Source organism: Geotrypetes seraphini, chromosome 5 (assembly GCF_902459505.1).
Source record: "Geotrypetes seraphini chromosome 5, aGeoSer1.1, whole genome shotgun sequence".
Taxonomy (NCBI): Eukaryota; Metazoa; Chordata; class Amphibia; order Gymnophiona; family Dermophiidae; genus Geotrypetes; species Geotrypetes seraphini.
Genome location: NC_047088.1, coordinates 2,775,788 through 2,795,115, shown reverse-complemented (window position 1 = coordinate 2,795,115; position 19,328 = coordinate 2,775,788). Strand labels below are relative to the sequence as shown.

Genomic DNA, 19,328 nt, shown 5'->3' with positions numbered 1-19,328 from the left:
GGTTTACGTATAAAACTAATAAGTAAAATAATATAAGTAAAGGTAGAACTACAATATCAATAGTAAATAATAATAATAATAACTTTATTTTTCTATACCGCAATACCACAAAACAGTTCAGAGCGGTTTACAGGATAAGAGACTGTACATTTACAGCGAAGTTACAGCTTAGTTATAGCGAAGTTACATCGAGGTTACAGCATATCGAAAAACAGTTCAGAGCGATTTATACAATGTAGGTGCAGAGAATTAGTTAACAATTATATGGTATAAACCAGTGACAATTACAAAATGATCCAATAATTGTTGCATGGGGGGAGGGGAAGGGTAGGGAGGGAGGCAAGGGATTTTTAGTTTGGTCGGGGGGGGGGGGGGGGGGTTAGAGGAATTTATCAAAGAGGTATGTTTTTAGAGATTTCCTGAAGGATTGATAAGTTGGGGCAAGAGAGATGAGAGTGGACAGGCAGTCATTCCATTTGCCAGCTTGGAAAGAGAGGGTTTTGTCGAAGAATCTTTTGTGGATGCATCCTTTTGGGGAGGGGTAGGCAAACAGGTGTGCATTGCGTGTACGGTTAGAGCCTGGGAAGGTGAAGTGGCGTGAAAGATATATCGGGGCTGAGCCCGTTAGGGTTTTGAAGCAGAGGCAGGCGAATTTGAAGATGATCCTTGCTTCGAACGGTAGCCAGTGAAGTTTCCTGTAGAAAGGGCTGATGTGGTCTGATTTTTTGAGCCCGTAGATGAGGCGGACGGCGGTATTCTGAATAAGTCGTAGTCGTTTAATGGTTTTCTTGTAGGAGCCCAGATATATGATATTGCAGTAATCCAGGGAGTTTAGAATTAGGGATTGGACCAGCAATCTGAAGGTGGGAAAATCAAAGTAATGTTTGATGGAGCGGAGTTTCCACAGGGTGGAAAAACATTTTTTGACCTGGGTGTTAGTGTGTTCTTCTAAAGTGAGGCATCGGTCCAAGATGACTCCGAGGATTTTTATAGTAGAGTTGATTGGATACGTTAAGCCATTAAGTTGCAGGGTGGTGGATGTTAGTTTGTGGTTGGGACTTGCAAGGAAGAAAGTCAAGAAATGTAGGGTTAAAAGCTGATTCGGACTGGTCTCAATAAAGCTTCTTATCTCATTTTACAAATGATTGATTAAATGCATCTGCAAATAGGAAAGTTTTTAATAATGTTTTAAAATATTCAAGATTGTTTTCTGTTTGAATGTAATTTGGAAAGGTATTCCAAAGCTGGGGGCCAATGACTGCATAACAGTGATCTCCAGTGGATAAATACACAATTTGCCTAATCAATGGAATTACTAAGAGGTTTTGCTGTAGAGAACAAAGTGTATGTATTGATGAATAAGATATTAAATAGTCATCTAGGTATGGTGGTGACCGATTATAATGTGTTTGAAGACCAGCAGTATAATTTTATATGTCAAGGGATGTTTTATCAGTAACCAGTGCACCGATTTTAACATTGATCCCCTGTCCTGGATTTACCTGGGGATCACTGGTCCCACATGGCAGCAATCCTCCTCCACTGCTGCTCGGATTGGCACCATAATCCAAAATGCTGCTGATGACCCATAGCAGGAGTCTATCTCTAGGTGATATGGATCTCTATCACCCGGGACCAGTGATTCACCACTGTTGATCCCCTGAACAAGTCATGGAGGAGTTAGGGGTAAGGGCAGAGTAGGTTACAGGAGGTAGAATTTCTTCTTAGGGGGCTTCTGGAAGAGGAGGCTTAGATCAGGAGGTTGGTTTGCTTATCTGGGGGGTTGGGGTTATGAACAGGTAGTACCTATACCGTCGTGGGTAGCTATCAGATAAAGTGCATTAATCGGCCCAGGCACATCATGTGACTGTGCATTAACGCTGTGCCCTGAATGCTGGGCAGGTTCAAGGCACATCCCTTACACTTACCACACATTCATTTTATGTTAAATGTGTGTTAAGTGCAAAAACCGCAATCTAGTAAAAGCTCCCTATTGTTTCTGGCAAAAATAACCTGGAAATTTTTGACATTTCCCATGTCATTTCAAATATCTGCATATCCATACTCAGGACACCTCCCTCTTCAGTCTCAGGCTTAACTGACTATGGGGAGATGAAAAGCTCCACCCCACTGACCATCAGTCACACATTGCTCACTTTCTGCATTGCAGGGCCATTTACAGTTCTGGCTAAATTGGAGATAAGAACAGGCACTCATTTGGATGGACATCCTGCACAAGTTAGGAGCAAGGGCTCAGAAATGTCTTTGAGGCTCTGCTTTGATTGTTTTGGGTTAATATTTACTTTTTACCTTCTTTTGACACCTTCTTTCTAGCTAGAAGCAACTTTTTACTTCCAGTGTTACGCCTCCCCTTGAAAGGGAATTAACCATGATATGGAGGGGGGAGTGGTGAAGGTCACAGAATCCTGGGGCAGCAGCTGATGGGAATATGCAGATTGCTGTATTTTGTATCAGTTGTAACCAGGTTCATTTTCAGGCTCAAAAAAATTTGACAGATTATCAGATTACTTTCGTAAACTTCACTGGCTACCAATAACCTCTCATATCTCATTTAAAATTTCCTGCAATTCTATACCATGTATGCAACACTGACTTATCCGAGGCATTAATTCATATCTTCTCAGAACTCCATTTCTCTTCAGCAGAAAAGGACATTATGTACTTACCCTGTTATTTCCCACTGTATCCTATAAATACCTGATTCTTGCTATGTAATTTTATCAGAAAAAATTCCCCACTGTATCCTTTAATAACCTCAATGATATGTAACTCTCTTCTGTTACCCGAATTTAATGTTATTCCACACTGTATCCTGTAATTACCTGAATCTTGCTATGTAACTCTCTCGGATAAATTCCTGATATCTTTAAATTTGTAATATTCTACCATAACATGTAACTTACTTGAATCATTGTTTATGTAATTCTCTCGGTAATGTCCAGATCTCTTCTAATTGTAATCCGCTTAGAACCGCAAGGCACAAGCGGAATAGAAATCACTAATGTAATGTAATGTAATGTAAGATCTTTTCCAGTAGATAGGTGAATTATTCTAGGCCAGGGGTGCCCACACTTTTTGGGCTTGCGAGCTACTTTTAAAATGACCAAGTCAAAATGATCTACCAAGAATAAAATTTTAAAAAACACAAAGCACACTGTATGCAGAGAAAATGTTAATTATCATTTATATTCTGGGTTTTTTCCAAAGATATCAAGGCAGATGACTTTATGCAATGTCACTTCAGTAACAACTATACAAAAATAGACAAATATACCCCCTCCCTTTTCACTAAACCGCGATAGCGGTTTTTAGCTCAGGGAGCTGCGCTGAATGCCCTGCGCTAAAAACCGCTATTGGGGTTTAGTAAAAGGGGGTCATAGTGCAAAATATAGACAGCAGATATAAATTCTCAAAACGGCCACATTTTGATCACTAAATTGAAAATAAAACCATTTTCCTACCTTTGTTGTCTGGTCATTATTCAAATCTTGGTCCCAGGCTCTGGTTGTCTTCTGATAACTTGCTTGCCAGGGTCTCCTTCTTTCTTCTTTCTCTGTCCTATCCATCCATTTTCTATCTCTGTCCTCCCCTTCCGTTTCCCTTTCCTCCCCTAGAAGTCTGGCATCTTTCCTTTTTTTTCCGTCTCCATCCACAGATCCACCTTTTCTCAACTATCTTTTCATCCAGCATCTCTCCCTCCTTCCCCACCACCCCAGGTTTCATCATCTCTCCCTTTCTTTTCCCAACTACCCTCCTATCCAGTATTTCTATCCCCCCCTCCACACCATCCCTTATGTCCAACTTCTCTCCCTTTCTGTTCCTTCCCTCCCTAAATTCAATTGTCCACCATCTCTCTCCCATGCCTCTGTTTTTAGATCCATTATTTATTTCCCCCAAAGTCTGGCATATGCACGTCTCTTTGAACCCCCCTTCTACACCATGGCCATACTCTCCTGAAGGCCTGTCCCCCCCTGAAGGCCTGCACCCCATCCCTGAAGGCCTACCTGTGCCCCCTGAAAGCCTGCACCCCACCCCTGAAGGCCTGCACACCATCCCTGAAGGCCTGCCTGTCCCCCCTGAAAGCCTGCACCCCACCACTGAAGGCCTGCACCCCATCCCTGAAGACCTGCCTGTCCCCCCTGAGGGCCTGCACCCCACCCCTGAAAGCCTGCACTACCCTCATGAAGATCTGCACCCCACCCCAAAGGCCTGCCTGTCCCCCCTGAAGGCCTGCACCCCCATCCAAATGCACCACACCTGAAGGCCTGTCCCCCCCCCCCCCCCGAAGGACTACCCCCCAAAAGGCCTGTGTGTTCCTCCTTGACCTCCCACACATCCCTTTATCTAATTTTAGCAGGGAGCAGCCTGCAGAGAGGATCGCCAGTACTTTAGCAATCCTTGCAGGTTTCCATAGGCCTCAGGAGCTGTCGTCCCTCTGCTGCGGTCCCACCCCTCCTCTGATGTCAGAGGCAGGATTGCAGCAGAGGGAAGATAGTTTCTGAGGCCTATGGCAACCTACAAGGATCGCTAAATTACTGGTGATCTTTTCTTCAGGTTGCTCCCTGCTAAAATTAGGTAAAGGGATGCGCGGGAGGCCAGAGAGAAAGCCGGACAGTGCAGAAGGGAAACCGCATGGCTCAGCAATCGACCAGGGTTGCCTAAGCGATCGACGTATTGGGCACCCCTGTTCTAGACCATAGAGTTATTTCCCTTTGCCTGCATGGACTGCAGAAGAGAACCATTCCAGGTTTTCCACTCCGCCTCTAGAGTACTTCACAGGCTAGCTTAGCTCCTCCCATCAGTCAGTACCCAACCATGAACGGACACTCATATCCATGAAGTAGAGGCACTTGTAACGATAGGATAAACATTGTTCTGCTCGAAACAACTAAATAGCACCTGTAACCGCCAACATAGGCTTCAAATGACCTCAGGAATTACTCCCAAAACAGGGTGAACTTATGTACAACTACTTTCCAGCCTCTAAGGGCTGACCGGTCTCTACAAAACAAGATGGTAACAGCGAAGGAGACTGAAGTGTGACAATGAAGTTTGAAATCTGAATCTGAAAACTGAAAGCAGGGACAGCAAGGACAGGGCAGGGAGTCTAGAATGTCTCACCTATCTACTGGAAAGTAGATACAGGGTAAGAACATAATCTCCTTTTCCAGTGCAATAGGTGACACATTCTAGACCATAGGGATGTACAAAAGCAGTCCCCCCACAGAGTCAGAGTGGGCTTGCTGCGCCGGCCTTCAAAACCAAGGACCCGAAAGCCATGTCCCATCTGGCAGCAACATCCACTCTGTAAAATTTGGCAAACATGTGAAGAGATGACCACGTCGCCACCCTTTAGCTATTTGCTCTTCCGCCTGCGCTTTTGCCAGACATATCTCCCTCTTGGCTTCTTTCAGTTTCACCTCTTCTTCTTGGGTTTTTTTATATTTTAGGAACGCCAACTCTTTTGCCTTTATTTTCTCTGCCACTAGTTTGGAGAACCATATCGATTTCCTTTTTCTCTTGTTTTTATTTATTTTCTTCACATAAAGGTCCATAGCCATTTTTATCGCTCCTTTCAGCTTAGACCACTGTTTTTCCACTTCTCTTATGTCCTCCCATCCTAACAGCTTTTCTTCAGGTACTCTCCCATTTTATTAAAATCCGTACGTTTGAAATCTAGAACTTTAAGTACTGTGCGGCTGCTCTCCACTTTAGCTGTTATATCAAACCAACCTGTTTGATGATCACTACTTCCCAAGTGAGCACCCACTCAAACATTAGATATACTCTCCCCATTTGTGAGAACTAGATCCATTAATATTAAAGGTTCAGCAATTACACCTGAGCAATAAATATGCACTATTACTACAGTTTGATCTGTCTGTGGCTTTTGATATCGTCCACCATAATATCCCGATCCATCGGCTTTCTGAGATAGGCCTCGATCTTACAGTCTTAGATTGGTTTTCTAAATTTTTGCAATCTCAATCTTATGTTGTTAATATGAATGGCACTATGTCTCTTCCCTGGAAGCTGTTATGCGGGGTATCTCAGGGATCACCTCTTTCTCCCATTCTTTTCAACATTTACATGACCACTCTGCAATCTATCAAATTATCTCTGACAACATTTTTGTTTTCCTTGAGATAGGCTTGACTATTTCTAACCTATCCATAAACATAATCGAATGCATAAGAAAACTTCAATCTTGGGCCCTTTCTGTTCAAATTAAGTTATGGTTTGGCCCAAAGTTAGATCATTTTCCTGCTTCTATCTTATTACCATCAGGGACATCCTTGCAGATTGACTTCTCAATACAGTTTTGGGTTTCATTATTTATTCATCACTCTAATTTAACGAACACATGAATTCTCTGGTAAAAAAAATTTCTTCAGCCTCCACATGCTGAGAAAAGTTAGGTCTTGTCCAATCAATTATTATTTTGCAGACTATTTAAGTATGTGCAAAAAAAGTCTACAAAGACATGGCTGCGGCTAGGTTAATTTTCGGTAAAAGCAAATTCGAGCACTTATCTCCGCTCTTGACTAACCTTCATTGGCTTCCAATAATCTCTAGGATTTACTTCAAATGTGCCTGTCTAACATTTAAGATCCTGTTTGGCATCTGCCCTTTACGATGTGGTAGTATCAGAACCATTCAAAAACTTAGGGCTCCTTTTACTAAGCCGTGCTGACTTTTCATCACACGCTAACCCCCGTACTGGCCAAAAACTACTGCCTGCTCAAGAGGAGGCGGTAGCGGCTAGCGCGTCCTGTGGTTTAGCGAGCGCTATTACGCACGTTAAACCGCTAGCGTGGCTTAGTAAAAGGAGTCCTAAACCTTTCCTTCACTTCACTGAAAGGTGTCACCTGGGGCAAAGGTTATTTTTCAAAATAACTGATCTATGGAAGAATATTTCTTTACAGCTGTGAGATCTGGGCTCTCTTCAAATATTCTCAAAATTGTAAAACTTGACATTATATTAGTGATTTCTATTCCGCTGTTACCTTGCGGTTCAAGGCGGGTTACAAAAAGAATCTATCTGGCCATTTCCAGAGCAATTCTAGAATTCAACTTGGTTCATAGAGATGAGGTGGTTCTTGTGGCGTTAGGTTGGTTTTGAATCAGGGATTTTTTTAATAGTATGGTTTTTATTTCTTTTCTAAATGTTCTGTAGTCAGGGGTCGCTATCAGCAAAGTAGAGAGTTGGCGGTCTAATAGGTGGCCATTATACAGCTTTTTCCGTTTTTTAATTATCATTGATTTTACTGTAAACCGAGTCGAGCTCTATTTGTATAGAGATGACACGATCTATAAATTTAAGTTTTAGTTTAGTTTAGAAAAGTAGAATGCCCAGGCCCCTTAGGTCTGGCAGCGACTTAGGGCAACGGTCCATCACAGCATCCATGAGATCATTCAACCCTTCAGGGTTGCCTTGAAGGTTGAATCTCCAGCCTACTGCCAAACCCAGCCATAAGAAGCTGAGGAGGAGGATCTACTGCCTCAATCTCTAGTGTATGCAGCCGAGCCATACAGGTGCGGGCCACAAATGACATAGCCACAGCAATGTCCTGTACCTGGGAATAGCCAAAGCCAGGTGCATGGTATTGCAGGTGGTATAGAATGCCATGGCTAGATTGATAACAGGAACATCAAGATATGAGCACATTACGCCATATCTTCGACAACTTCACTGGTTTCCAGGTGTATTTAGAATCCAATACAAAGCAATTATGATCTGTCACCAATTTCTATATGGCATGATTCCAGAATTCTTTAAGAGTAAGATGTCTAATTATCAACCAACAAGGTCACTGCATTCAGAAAAGTCTGCATTGTTGAAAATAAATGTCAACCCAAAATATGCAGAAACCAATGTAATGACCTTTTCATGTGCAGGGGTAAAACTATGGAATGCCCTTGTTGGCCAAATTCGGAAATGAAGTGACAGGAGTTCATTTAGAAAACTGTTAAAAACACAATTATTTGTTGATGCATTTTTCTGAGTATTGATCATTGTTAGAATTAATGCTGTCTGTTTCTACTTGTCCTGATTTGCTTTAACATTTTATGTATGTAACCATTTTGTAAACCATTTTGATATAAAATGGTATAGAAATTTTTTTAATAAATAAATTAGCTGTCTCAAAATTTTTCCTGAGGATTACATGCATATCTTTTAACACAACGCCCCCGTCACTAGGTAGCGAAGTGCGCTGGGTCACCTAGGTCACCAAGGAATCCACCTTGGGCTGTCCCAGCAGCTGCTGACACTCCTGCGCCAGAAGATACAAACAAGACATGACCCGAGCATTCCGCAAGGAACCTTCCGGAAAGTCAAACTGTTCTGTGACTAAAAAACTCAAATTCAGATGGCATGGAAAAATGGCAGATTGGTGCGCGAACTGTGGAGCCATGGAGAAGAAGCTGAAGAAGAGGAAGGAGTGGGCTTGTCATCCAAGCCCAATTCCTGTAAAGATTCAGCAATCAAGTTAGGGAGGGCTGCAACTTTAAACAAGCACTCCACAGTCGGGTCTTCTCCAGGATCCGGAGCCTCTAAGGGATCTATGGATCCAGTATCCCAATCCGGATCCTCAAATCTGGGGAATAAATGATCAGCGAGGTCTGGATCCGTCGCTGCAGTCTCCTGAACAGTCTATGAAACAGCCTGGGATGGTCTGAGAAACTGATGTCCCTGAAGAAATACTGGTATTGTGAAATGGTGGCGGGGCAACAGATGAACATTCAGCAGCCAGACCCCTTGATTGAAACTCGGACCATAAAAATTTCATGAACTCCAAGAAGGCATCTAGACCCTTGGGCATAGAGTCATCCTTAGATGACTTAGATTTGCACTTCTTAGGCTGCGGAGAGTCCATCTCGTGGCTCGACAATAATGGTGCGGACCCAAGTCCTAAAAATAAAGGCGGCTGCCCCAATGGACTAGTTGAGCGTGTTATCATCTGCTTCTGCAGAGGGGAGGCTGAACCCGAAGTTACCCCCCCCCCACCGGACCGCGCCGTGCAGCACGTGGTGCACAGATGCTCCAAAAGTGGCAAATGTGCACAAATTGTACATGAATCCACACTTGGAGACCCTGAGGACTCTATCCCAGCAATTTTCCTTGCAAAAATTAAAAAAATGAAGCAGGGAAAAATTGAAAAAAAATATCGCAAAAAAATCCAAGATGGCCCCCAGATCAAATTCGTGCCAAAAAATGCTAAATAAAACCGGCCTTCCCCAAATTAAAAAATTCCAAAAATTGTATATTTCAGGTGTGGGAACCCAAGGGAACACTAGAAAACCCCCCAAACCTGTCGAAATTAGGTTTTGAAAATTGTCAATGCCTCTTACTCACAGTACTGAAGATAGACACTGCACCTGCTTTCTAGCCTCTGTGAGAAGCCAGACTCAGAATTCACTGCCACACTGCCAGGAAAGCTGATACCAAGCTGATTCTTCGGGCTGCTGGTCAGACCCACTGTCTGACTATGCCTCCACCCCTGCGGACCACCGACTGCGCACCAGGACGGGCGGAGGAGCAAAACGCAACCTGCACACTGCGGAATCTCGCTGAGCCCCCTAAGCATGCTAAACAGTCCGTGGCCAACCCCCCCCCCCTTAACAGGGAGCGAGACCTAATCAGGGATAGCCCTGAGCTCCAAGGAAGACTAGCAGATTGGCTAACAGGTACCCCGAAGGGATCGGCCTGTCAGCTACAGACCAAAGACTGTGAATTCTCAAGCAGGCAGCTTGTTAAAATTGCTTGACATGCGAAAGAACCGCAAAAGGGAACGATTCTTCACTGAATTAAAAATAATAAATGTGGGAGAGCATAACTCCAACACCTGCAACCATGCTTATAGAAGAGAAAAACTGATGGGAGGAACTAAGCTAACCTGTGAAGTACTCTAGAGGCGGAGTGGAAAACCTGGAATGGTTCTCTTCTGCAATCCATGCGGGTAAAGAGAAATAACTCTATGGTCTAGATTAAAATGTCTCACCTATTGCACTGGAATAGCCAATACCTCGCTAATGATTCTCCCTTCTCCTAGAGGTATAAAATACAAATAAATATCAAATCAAATTGTAAAAGGTTGTTGCTCTCCATCTCAACTTAAGTTGAAATCCCTGTTCAGTCAGTATAACAAGTTTTCAGTTTAACCACATTTCCAAATGATGCTCCAAGCAGTTTCAGAGCTTCCAAGGTATCCAGTTCCAGGAGGAAGACTTTTTGCGCAGTTCTTGATTTGAACTCACATCTCAATTCAGTGCAGTATTTATAGTCTCTGATTCTATCCACTGAAATCTGCACTGATGGGTCTCAAAATGCTGCAAAATAGAGCTGTCTGAAATCCAGGAGTGGCCTAAGATCTCCCTCCTGGAACTGGGAACTTGGCAGATCTGTTCGTACAGCTGGGAAGTCATGGACAGGGATCAATAGGAATAAGGGATATGGTGAAAGAGAAAGCTGATTATGTATAATACACATACCTAAGATGGGTTCATTTAAAACATTCATAATTTTATCCTTGATTTAAAAAAGTGAATATATATTATAACGGAGAATGACACGGTAGTAAGTCCTGGTGTGGCAAATGTGACACAGCCCATAGGAATTGAATGGGCTGTATCACATTTGCTGTGCCAGGAATCGCTACCATGGCTTTGTATAAAAATACCCTAGTGGTGATGTGATGTAATTACATTACAATTTAATTTTTATAATTAAATGTATGTGATGTTATTACATTACATTAGGGATTTCTATTCCGCCATTACCTTGCGGTTCAAGGCGGCTTACAAAAGATGAATAAAATGGGGGTTACAATGGGAGAACTATTGATTAACTAGAGAGGTAAGGAGTAGATCTTTTAACATTTCTCGGGTTGTTAAGGGTAAGGCAGCTTACAAAAGAATTAAAAGGGGGTAACAATGGAAGCACAATAGTTGTTACTAGTGAAGTAAAGAGCAGATCAATTGTAAATTGTAGAGTTATTAAGAGTACGTGATGTTATGGCTGTTTCAGGAATTTCTTGAAAAGTATTGTTTTTATTTCTTTTCTTAATGTCTTGTAGTCTGGGGTGGTCGTCAGAAGGATGGAGATCTGGTTGTCCAGTCTTGCGGCTTGAGTGGCTAGTAGGCCGTCGTGTAGTTTTGATCGTTTTACTTCTTTGATCAGGGGAGGTATGAATGGGGAGTGCGTTTTTCTGTGTCTGGTAGTGGATGCTTGGATGAGGAGGTTGTTCAGGTAGGATGGGCTGTCTCCGTTTAGGGTTTTAAATAACATGCAGTAGAATTTAAATTGTATTCTTTCTTGGATTGGTAGCCAATGTGAGTTCATGTAGGCTTCTGTGATATGGTCATGTTTTCTCAAAGCTGTATCTTGGATTGTTTGAAGTTGTCTAGTCATAGTAGCTGGGCATGGAAGGAAGAGGTTGTTGCAGTAGTCCAGCAGTCCTAGAATTAGGGATTGTACTATAAGCTGGAATTGTGTTTTTTCAAAGAATTTCCGGACTAGTCTCAGATTTCTCATGATTGCGAAGGATTTCTGCATTGTTTTATTTATTTGCGGTTGCATGGAGCAGCATCTGTCTATAGTCATGCCAAGTAGTTTTATAGTGGTTTGGATGGGATAGTTGATTGAGTTGAGTTCTAAATTGGTTATGGTATGGACTTTGTCATTTTCAAGTAGGATGAATTTGGTTTTGTCTGGGTTGAGTTTAAGTTTGTGATCTTTCATCCAGGTCGTGACTGTTTCTAATGTTTGATGTAGTGTGTTTGTCATAGTGGGATAAGGCTGATCATAAGGGATGAGGATGGTAATGTCATCTGTATAACTATAGGTGGTTATGCCTAGATTGTCCAGATGTGTTCCTAGAGAAGCAGTGTATAGGTTGAAGAGGGTAGGGGATAGTCGGGATCCTTGTGGTACGCCACAGGGGTTTGACCAAGGTTCTGATTTTTCTTTGTTTGATTTTACACTGTAGGTTCTGGATTTTAGGAAGCCTTCAAACCAAGAGTATACTTTATCTGAGATACCTATTGCATCCAAGATCTGTAGAAGGATGTTATGATCAACTAGGTTGAATGCTGCAGTTAGGTCCAGTTGTATGAGAAGCATTTTTTTCCCTGTGCTAAGGTGTTGTCTGATTGTGTCCATTAGGGAGCCTAGTAGTGTCTCTGTGCTGAAGTTTATTCTGAAGCCTGATTGCATGGGGTGGAGTAGGTTATGGTCATCTAGGTAGTTGGTGAGGAGTTTGGCTACTAGGCCTTCTGTAATTTTGACGTATAGGGGTATTGAGGCAATAGGTCTGAAGTTGGATGGGTGGTCTGGTGGTTCTTTTGGGTCTTTTTGGATTGGGGTGATGACGATTTCACCGAGGTCAGTAGGGAAAATGCCGTCTGTGAGCATGGATTGAATCCATTGTAGAAGTATAGTGCGGAATTTTACACTGGAGGTAGTAAGGAGATATGAAGGGCAGTGGTTGAGGTCACAGGAGGCATGGCTGTATTTTTTGTAGAGTTTATTGAGTTCGGACCATTGTATGTTGGGGAACTGAGACCATGTTCTGTCTGCTGCAGTTGAATCTTTTTCTGAGGGGTGAATTGTGATTGCGTTTTGATGGGGTGGGGTAAGATTGAGGGTGGCTCTGGCATTGGTAATTTTGTTCTTGAAGTGTTCTGCTAAGAGGATAGCTGAGGGGGGGAGGTGTTGTTGGTGGTTGTGTAGGGTTTGGTGTCTGTTAGATCTTTCAGGATTTGGAATAGTTTTTTGGAATCTTGGGTTTCTGTGCCTATAAGATTAGTGTAATGAGTTTTCCTCTTGTCCTTTAGTAGATGTTTATATTGTTTGTTGATTTTTTTCCAATCAGTTTTTGTTTGATCTAGGTTAGTTTTTCTCCATTTTCTTTCTAATCTTCTACACTGTCTTTTGAGTTGGAGCAATTAATTGTCAAACCATTGGTCTGATTTCCTGCTGGTTCTGGTTTTGGTTTGTAGTGGGGCCAGTTCATCAAGGATGTTGGTGGTCAGATTCTTCCAGTGAGAGATGAAGTCTTTTGGGTCGCAGTCTTGGATAGTTTCATCTACTTTTGACCAGAAAATGGTTGGCTCGATATGTTTGCGTGAGGTGTATGTGATTTTTTTGGATTGAGGTGTGGTTTTGGTCTTAGTCCAGTTGATGTTGAAGTTGTATGTGTAGTGGTCTGACCATAGGGATGGGGACCAGGTTCCGTTGGGAGTTTGGATTGCTGGGTTGGATGGTTGGTGAGTCATGAATGCTGCAATGTCCAGTTGATGACCTTTTTCATGAGTGGTTTGTGGGTTTAGGATATGGAAGGATAAGGCATTGAGAAAGGATAGACAGTTATTTGCTGGTGTGGATGTTGTGTCTTCTAGGTGAAGGTTTAGGTCTCCTAGGATAAGGTTATATTCTGCTGTTAATGAGTTTGGTAAATGAAGTTTTCAAATTCGGGTCTCACTGTGGTCCAGTTACCTGGTGTTATATAACAGAGCATGCAGTTTAGTGAATTTTTTAGCGTAGGGTTTGTGAGATGACAGGTGAGGAAGTCCATTTGCGGGGTGGATGTTTTTTCTAGTATGCTTAGGGTTAGGGAGTCCTTGATTATTGCTAGTCCTCCTCTTCTTTTTTTCTCTCTGCAGGTCACTGTTATTTTGTATCCCTGCGGGCATACAGTCAGATGTTTCAATAGAGTTCCCCTTCAATTCACACAAACAGAGAGGTTAAACTTTTAAACAACTGAGGGTGAAAGAAAGCTAAATAAGTATGTTCAACAGTTGTTATCAGATGTTGTTTAAATAAGGTAAATTAAATTTAAATATAAATGAATCGCAAGGCTAATTTACCATTCACATGTAATCAAATTTACATTGATTACACCATTATAGTTAGTGATAATATTCAAACCTCAAACAAACATGTCATGCTTTTCAGCTACTAACTTTGCCCTAGAATATCCAAAAACACAGGTATTTGACTAGGTGACTTTCAAAACCAGAGAGCATTTTTCAGTTTCAGTTCAATAAAAAAACAAACAAACCAGTATATATGCGTGTACATGAAAATAAAGTACGTATTATAAAAAAACTGCTTCCTTACATTGGGTACTACCGAGTTGTCCTGTCACCTGTCTGGAACCAGCAGCTCCTCTGAAGATCTGGATGGTTGCTACTATCCTATCTGAATAGAAATGAAAGGAAGCAAAGCCCTAACCTCTCTGGATGAATGCAGGCTAAAGTCAGTGTAATCGTAGGCTAAGGCCATGTATTTCTAACTACATGTGCAAAAGAACAGATAAGCTGACCCCCTCAGGAATAAAAAAGCTTCTGATATTAAATTCAGCTCACAGAGTTTCAACACAGATTCACACAATATCTGAGCAACCTCAGCTTTATCTGTATATCCAAGTATCTTTGATTCAGAAATAATTAAACTTAAGGTAATTATCTCATGGTTTCCTCACACAGATCCTGCTAGTATATAGAGTATTAGGAATACTGACTGTACACAGGTCTTTCTGTACCACAGAACTTCTTAGAATTCTAAGGCAAGAAATAACTCTTGACCTTCAGTTATCAAAAGAACATTTAGCTTTCAAAAAAGAAAAAAATAGTATCAGATTCATCAAGCTTCACACAATGTCTCAGCAGATTAGTAATCATAAGAGACTGCAGAAATACTCTCCAACACTGCAGCAGAAAAAAAGAGCTGAATATGAAATTAAATATAAAACATTTGCTTTAAACACCAATGATATTAGGCCATCTGAGTTGAATCAGTAGACTTACACAATGAAGGAATTAACATTCTTTATTTCCCAGTACATAATACTTCCTTTTAACAACAAGTGTCACAAAAATCCAGTTGAAATTCTGAAATTCCCTTTAAGGGGTCCTTTTACTAAGGCGCACTAGTGCTAATGCATCCATAGGATATAATGGACGCGTTAGCATTCAGTGCGCTTTGATAGAGGCCCTGCAAACTCTGAGCTTGAACCTCAGGAATATGAACCTAGTCCTACCAGCATCCCAGAAGGAAAGGTTTAGAACCCCTAAGAGAAAGGCAGAACCAAATTAAAAGTCCCAGTTATAAAGCTGTCACTATAAAGTCTGCAAAAGCTGAGCCCCAGTTTAAGAGTGCAGGTTCCTTTAAATATTCTCCTGGCCCAGCTAGAGAAAGGGGGTAGGACCCTGGAGCATAGAACTTTAGAGAGCAGCTTTCCTCCTCAAGGAGAGACCCAGCACCTGGCCAAGGAGGAAGGAAGCAGTCCAGAAAGGCAAATGTAGAGCTGCTAAGAAAACTGCTAGAGAGAAAACACAAGCAGGTAGAATTGCATGATATTGAAATGCAGGAATTGGATTCAGAAGAGGCTGTTTGTAACCCACAAGGGGAAGTAATGGACTGGCAGCCTGCTCCTGAAACACTGGGAAATGTAGAGGAAAGCATGGACTTTGAACAATGTCCTGAGAACATGGAGGAACTGTGAGCAACTGCACAAGTGTTTGGATGGATTTTTTTTCTGCTGAAAAGACTGAAGCTGATATGGGGCATTTTTTGGCTTTATTATCTTGAAGAAGTACTTAAAGCTAATTGATTGCTGGTGATAAAACCCAGGAAGGGAAAACATATGCTCCTTGTGTACTTTTGCCAAACATTTTTTTCTTCTCTGAAGAGAACTATGCTCTGTTTGAAAGCTACCAGCAAGGACTTTGGAGGGTTGGAAGCTGTATACTTTTGGGGAGGGTATAAAGACCAGTGGGTATTAGCTCTACCATATGACATGGCAAAAAGCCCTGCCTTGCTAAGGTCAGAGCTAGAAGGGAGAGAGAAGCATTTTTGTGAAATGTTTTGTTTTGGCTGTTGATGCTGGCAGCTGGGCTGCTCCAGAGCCCTGTGTTCCAGTTTGGAATTAAGAAAACGAACAGTACTAAAGTGAACTTACTGGTTCAAATCCTGTATTGTGCTACATACCAGGAAACTAAAAAGGAAATCCATAGCAGGATATTTTTCTTTTGTTGGACTTTCTTGTTCAGAACAGGGGAAATGAACTGAGGAATCTGAGCCTTGCTCTGATTCCAGAGAACTGGGGGGGGGGGGGGGGGGAGGATTCTAAAGCAATGTGAGACACTTTGAATGCATGTTGAAAATTGCTCTTGCCGGGTTGTTTTTTTTCTCTGTTGATTATGTGTTTGAAAATTCTGACAACCTGACATACTGAAGAAGGAAAAATTGTTGGTGGGTTTTTGTGTGCTAATAAACCAGTCTTGTTTTCTTTCTAAGAGTCCTGGTGTGCCTTGGGAGATACTGGGGAAAGGGAAATCAGGAGTAAGACCAAGTAGCCATCTTGACCTTGTGACACTGTGTAGGCATTCGCTCAGCCATCTGCAGGTCTCTGTCACAGCGCCCTAAGAAACACTAGCACGCCTTAGTGAAAGGACCCCTAAAAGTTCTTATGAATTTTTCTTTGAACTACTTAATTTAGAAAGCTCAATAAATCATGAGAAGCAGCAGGTATCGGATAAGCTTCATATACACAACTCAAATACATAGTAACATAACATAATAACATAGTAGACGACAGCAGATAAAGACCCGAATGGTCCATCCAGTCTGCCAACCCTGATTCAATTTAAATTTTTAAATTTTTTTCTTAGCTATTTCTGGGCAAAAATCCAAAGCTCTACCCGGTACTGTGCTTGGGTTCCAACTGCCAAAATCTCCGTTAAAACTTACTCCAGCCCATCTACACATTCCCAGCCACTGAAGCCTCCCCAGCCAATCCCCCACCAAACGGCCATACACAGACATAGACCATGCAAGTCTGCCCAGTACTGGCCTTAGTTCAATATTTAATATTATTTTCTGATTCTAGATCCTCTGTGTTCATCGTCTTTGAACTCAATCACAGTTTTACTCTCCACCACCTTTCTCAGGAGCGCATTCCAGGTATTCTCCGTAAAGTAGAATTTCCTAACATTGCCCCTGAATCTACCACCCCTCAACCTCAAATTATGTCCTCTGGTTTTACCATTTTCCTTTCTCTGGAAAAGATTTTGTTCTACGTTAATACCCTTCAAGTATTTGAACGTCTGAATCATATCTCCCCTGTCCCTCCTTTCCTCTAGGGTATACATATTCAGGGCTTCCAGTCTCTCCTCATACATCTTCTGGCGCAAGCCTCCTATCATTTTCGTCACCCTCCTCTGGATTGCCTCAAGTCTTCTTATGTCCTTCGCGAGATACATTCTCCAAAACTGAACAGAATACTCCAAGTGGGGCCTCACCAATGACCTGTACAGGGACATCAACACCTTCTTCTTTCTACTGGCTACGCCTCTCTTTATACAGACCAGCATCCTTCTGGCAGCAGCCACTGCCTTGACACACTGTTTTTTCGCCTTTAGATCTTCGGACACTATCACCCCAAGGTCCCTCTCCCCGTCCGTGCATATCAGCTTCTCACCTCCCAGCATATACGGTTCCTTCCGATTATTAATCCCCAAATGCATTATTCTGCATTTCTTTGCATTAAATTTTAGTTCCCAGGCATTAGACCATTCCTCTAACTTTTGAAGATCCTTTCTCATATTTTCCACTCCCTCTTCGGTGTCTACTCTGTTACAAATCTTGGTATCATCTGCAAAAAGGCATACTTTTCCTTCTAACCCTTCAGCAATGTCACTCACAAACATATTGAGCATGATCGGCCCCAGCACCGAAACCTGAGGGACTCCACTACTCACCTTTCCTTCCTCCGAGCGACTTCCATTAACCACCACCCTCTGGCGTCTGTCCGACAGCCAGTTTCTGACCCAGTTCACCACTTTGGGTCCTAACTTCAGCCCTTCAAGTTTGTTCAACAGTCTCCTATGAGGAACTGGATCAAAGGCTTTGCTGAAATCTAAGTAAATTACATCTAGCAAATGTCATTGATCCAGCTCTCTGGTCACCCAAACAAAAAATTAAATCAGGTTCGTTTGGCATAATTTACCTTTTGTAAAGCCTGTTGCCTCAGATCCTGTAACCCATTAACATAAGAACATAAGAACATAAGAACATAAGAACTGCCTTCTCCGGATCAGACCTTCGGTCCATCAAGTCCGGCGATCCGCACACGCGGAGGCCCTGCCAGGTGTACACCTGGCGTAATTTATATTCCACCATATCCTTATATGCCTCTCTTAAGGAGATATGCATCTAGTTTGCTCTTGAAGCCTAGGACGGTAGATTCCGCAATAATCTCCTCTGGGAGAGCATTCCAGGTGTCAACCACTCTCTGAGTGAAGCAGAACTTCCTGACATTAGTCCTGAACCTGTCCCCCCTTAGCTTCATTACATGTCCTCTAGTCCGTGTCAAATTGGACAATGTAAATAATCTTCTCTGCTCTATTTTGTCGATTCCTTTCAGTATTTTGAAGGTCTCGATCATATCCCCACGCAGTCTCCTTTTCTCAAGGGAGAACAATCCTAGTGTTATAAGTCTGTCCTCGTATTCCAGTTTCTCCATACCCTTCACCAGTTTTGTTGCTCGTCTCTGCACCCTCTCCAGCAGTTTTATATCCTTCTTTAGGTAGGGAGACCAATGTTGGACGCAGTATTCCAAGTGTGGTCTGACCATTGCCCTATATAGCGGCATTATAACTTTCTCCGATCTACTCGAGATTCCTTTCTTTATCATGCCCAACATTCTATTTGCCTTCTTTGCCGCTGCCGCGCATTGTGCCGACGGCTTCAGGGTCCTATCTATCAGCACACCCAGGTCCTTTTCTTGTTCACTCTTCCCCAGAGTTGCACCTGACATTGTATACTCGTATTCCTTATTTTTATTGCCTAAATGCATTACCTTGCATTTCTCCACATTGAATTTCATCTGCCATTTCTCCGCCCATGTTTCTAACTGACACAAGTCGCTCTGGAGTTTCTCTCTATCATCCTGCGATCTGATTGCCCGGCATAGTTTTGTATCGTCTGCAAACTTGATGATCTCACTGGATGTTCCTTCCTCTAGGTCATTGATATAAATATTAAAAAGGATCGGCCCAAGTACCGAGCCCTGGGGCACACCACTAGTCACTTTCTCCCAGTCGGAGAACTTCCCATTTATGCCCACTCTCTGCTTTCGGTTTTCCAGCCATTTGCCTATCCATCTTTGTATATCCCCCTCTATGCCATGGCTATGTAGTTTCCTGAGAAGTCTTTCGTGTGGAACTTTGTCAAACGCTTTCTGGAAGTCCAAATATATTATGTCCACCGGCTTCCCACTATCGATTTGCTCGTTCACGGT

The 19,328-nt window shown here is 42.4% G+C and overlaps 1 protein-coding gene across 3 annotated transcripts in view; it reads left to right on the top strand.

Moving 5' to 3' along the window:
* The window catches only part of GJB1 (gap junction protein beta 1), a 76,954-nt gene that overhangs the window by 49,738 nt on the left and 7,888 nt on the right, over positions 1-19,328 (top strand). The window contains exon 1 of one of the 3 annotated variants that reach the window (XM_033944217.1): positions 15,286-15,368. The exons of the other annotated variants lie outside the window; for them this stretch is intronic. The gene's annotated coding sequence lies outside the window, so the exon portion shown is untranslated. Of the gene's footprint in view, positions 1-15,285; positions 15,369-19,328 lie in introns of those variants that run through there. 3 annotated transcript variants of the gene reach the window in all.